The sequence below is a fragment of the Oryctolagus cuniculus genome, chromosome 18, assembly GCF_964237555.1.
Source record: "Oryctolagus cuniculus chromosome 18, mOryCun1.1, whole genome shotgun sequence".
NCBI classification, from domain to species: domain Eukaryota; kingdom Metazoa; phylum Chordata; class Mammalia; order Lagomorpha; family Leporidae; genus Oryctolagus; species Oryctolagus cuniculus.
In genome coordinates, this window is record NC_091449.1 from 68,152,424 (window position 1) to 68,156,437 (window position 4,014).

Genomic DNA, 4,014 nt, shown 5'->3' on the forward strand with positions numbered 1-4,014 from the left:
TCTGCTTTCTGCTCAGCTTTGCTGTGACCCTAAAACGCTTTTTAAAAAAATAGCCTATGAAAAAAATGCAAGCCCGTGTGGCCGGGCTGCCCTCGGCTGGGCTCTCCAGGTCCCGTCCCTGGGTGCTGCCCCTGCTCCCCTTCCTCTGTGCATTTAAGGGTCCGCCCGGGGCCCCACGTGTGGAAGGACCTTGGCAGCCAGGCCCGGCCCGGAGGACTTGCGGGCAGACGTCGGGAGCAGGGCTGCTCCCCCGAGGCCCGCCCCCTGGCTTGCACAGGGCGACTTTCCTCTCTTGGGGGTCCTGAGGGGTTACCCCATTCACTCTGGCACAAGTCGGAGAGGAGGAAGAGCCTTTTCTGGTAGGCACCAGTCACTTCCATCCGGGACGTCCTGTCACTCCAGGTGCAGTCCTCAGCTGCGCCTCCTAACGTCACTCACATCCGCCCCTGTGGGGAGAGCTCTGCGTGTGGTGTGTGTGGGCGCTGGCCCTCGCTCGGCCACCGTCCTCAGACGCTGTCTGTGGGCCACCTGTGGCTGCGTGTGGGCTGTCTGTGGGTTGTGTGTGGGCTGCGGTCCCTGGGGATGCCTGTCTGCTCCGTGCTTCAGGTCTTGTGATAACATGGATGGGATCTGACCTCAACAATCTTCTGCAGCTTTTCCTTTTTTATAAAGAGGTTTGTTTATTTGAAAGGCAGAGTGCCAGAGAGAAAGGGAGAGATGGAGGGGGGGGAGAGAGAGAGAGAGGGAGGGAGGGAGAGATGGAGAGAGACAGAGAGGGAGAGGGAGAGAGGGAGAGAGGGGGAGAGGGAGAGAGGGGGAGAGGGGGAGAGAGGGAGAGAGGGAAGAGAGAGAAAGAGGGAGAGGGAGAGAGAGAGAGGGAGAGAGAGAGAGGGGGGAGAGATGGAGAGGGAGAGGGGGAGAGGGAGGGAGAGAGGGAGGGGGGAGAGAGGGAGAGATGGAGAGAGAGAGAGAGAGAAAGGGAGAGATGGAGAGAGGGGGGGAGAGAGAGGGAGAGAGAGAGAAATAGATCTTCCAGCTATTGGTTCACACCCCAGATGACTGCACTGGCAGGGCTGGGCCAGGCTGAAGCCAGGAACCAAGAGCTCCATCCGGTTCACCCACATGGGTGCAGGGGCCCAAGCACTTGGGGCAGCACCTGTTGCTCTCCCAGGCGCATTAGCAGGGAGCTGGATCACAAGTGGAGCTGCCGGGACTCGAACCAGCGCTCTGATATGGGATGCTGGCGTTCTGAGGTGAAAAGCAGTATTTCTGAAAACAGCAGTCAGTGAGGGACACTCGTTTGCAAAGCTCTCTCGTCTGACGTGGGCGCCTGCACCCACAAGGCAGACCTAGATGGAGCTCCTGGCTCCTGGCTTCAGCCTGGCCCAGATCCGGACGCAGGGGCCACGAGGGGAGTGAACCAGCGGACGAAGACCTCCCTCTCTGTCTCTCTGGAACTCTGCCTTTCAAATAAATAAATAAATATTTAAAATTGTGACGATGCAAAGGACTGAGGGGGGCAAAGACCACGTGGAGGGAGTGGAGGGTGCGAGGACTCGACTGTCCATGCTGTGGCCGGGGAGCAGCGCGGCGAGGCGAGGGACGCCCGGGAGAGAAGTGCGCACGCCGCATTGTGGGAAGCCAGCGGTCTTTCCAGAATCCACGGCGCAGGCTCACCTTTTACACTGGGTGAAACAGAAGCGGGCGGGAAGCGGGGCGCTCCGGGCACCTGGCAGGGTCCCTGGGGATTCACCTGGGGCTTCTGGAGACCCTTCCTTTACCTCCCAGGACAAACCGCTCTGCCTCCCCGCCTCTGAGCCACGGCTGGCTACGGGGCCACCTCCAGTCCCAGGAGGCCTCAGTTCCCGGCGGCAAAGGAAGCAAGGCAAGTTTGTCCTGCTTGCGACGGCTGGCGGATCCCAGGGCCCAGGCGCCTGTCGGCCTGGCCTGCTCAGGGCAGGTGTTGCTGTAACAGCTCACGGCTCTGCACCTGGCACACGGCCCCAGTTCCGGCTCAGGACCCGTGCAAGGCTACGTGGGCAGCAGCTAGAAGCCACAGCGAACTGTTGAACAGTGCACACGGAACAAAGGCCAGAGGCAAAGCCGAGTGGGAGGCACACAGTGCCTCAGACCTGCCTGGTCAGGTCAGAGGAGCCATCAGCAGGTTGGAATGAGATCCCAGCCCTTCCCACGTGCCCCCCGGCCGTTTCATTCCTTGGAATGAACACGCAGGAGCCCTGAGGCCTTAGCAACCAGGGCCACGGTGCACGGTCGGGCCGTGGCCCGGGCTGGAGCCGAGGGGAGCTGCTCGGGGCGCCGGGGGCACGGGCGGATGTGCAGTCGCTCATGGGGACGCGTGTAGGACGGCGCAAGGTCACCTCCTGTTCGACACGCACTCCGCCTGTCTGCCCCGAGTCACGGCCGTAAACCCGAGCGGCTCCCGCCTCAGCACGCCCTGCCACACACGTGGACGCTGCCCGGCACACAGGGAACCCACTGCCCCTCCGGGCCACTTGCCATGGCCTCTGGGACCTGCTCCTGGGGTCCCTCCGGTCTCCGGGGGGATGATCGAGGGGACAAGCCAACAGAAATGAGCCCAGGGTCCAGGCGGTTGGCCCGTCAGCTAAGACGCCTGCATCCCAGATCGCACAGTGCCTGGGTTCGATTCCCCGCCCGCTCCTGGCTCTGCTTCCTGCTAATGTGCGGGGGGGGGGGGGGGGGGCAGCGGCTCACAAAGTTGGGTTCCTGCCACCCAGACGCAGCCCTGGAGACCTGAGGCTTGTTAGCACCTGGGCAAAAAAAGGCAGCTCTGTCCGTCTCTGTTACATTTAAAACAGAAAGGAAACTGCCCCGGGTTTGCCGTCTGGCTAGCCCAGGGAAGCCTCTCGCCCCCGTAGCCTCCGTCTGCCAGGCACGACATGGCGGCCGGCGGTCTCCAGAGGTAAGCGCTGTCATTAACAGCCTCAGCAGAGCCCCACCCAGCTCCTGAGACCCCGGGCAAGAGCAGGAACCGTGCTGGGACTCGCCTGTGCCTCCCGCCCCGGCACCTCTGCCCCCCCCCCCCCGATAATCCGGCTCCCCAGCTCCCCAGGGCTCTCCCAGGAGGGAGCAGCCGCGGCCAGCCGCCGAGACTGGTTTGTTGCCCACCCAGTGTGGTCACGAGGCCTCGGCCGGCGCTGGCACCAAGTCCCTGAGTGCTATTCTCTGCCTGCGAGTGGGGAGGGCGAGGAGGAGGGGGATGCAGACGAGGTTTCCAAGCCCCACGTGGGGAAGCCGGGCGGCTGGCCAGGCACAGCCCTCTCGGCGGGCAAGGACTTCATCTGCTGGAGTGGCCGGCGCTGGGCGCCCACACGGGACACAGGCCCTCTGTCCTCCCCGGCCCAGCCGGAGGGCCCTTTGTCTCTCTCAGTAACTGGTCAGCAGCGGGCAGCCACCCAGGCCGAGACCCAGACGCCAGGTCGACTCAACTCACGAGTCCCTGCCACACTCGCCGCCCTGTGCTGTCACCGCTCCTGCGGTCCAGGACGGGACACGAGTGGCTGGACACACACGGCGTGGGCCAGGGACATGCATGACTGAGCAGGGCTACCTGACAGGGGGGATGGGGAGCCTCAGGTTGGGCCAGGGAAGCGGCTCAGGGGTGCTCGGGGTCGGGGGGCTCCCCTGTGACCCCAGGGCTGCAGCCAGGGTGTGCTGGGGCCTGGTGAGGAGCGGGGAGCAGGGCAGGGACACAGGGGCTGCTCCTCCCCCAGGAGCCCCGAGCCACTGTGGGGTGACCCGCAGACAGTGAGGCCTGGGGCAGGGGGACACCCCCAGGTGGCCTCGTCCAGGTCCCCACAAACAGCCCGTGACTGACCTGACTCAACCTAGGGATGTGCAGGCGGGCGTGAGCCAAGGGCCTCGAGGGAGAGGTGGGGACTGTGCTGCTGGCTCTGAGGGAAGAGGCCACGGCCACGGCCACGGGATGCAGAGGCCTCCAGAGCTGGGGGGGGTCGGCCTGGGAGCCCCGCCCGT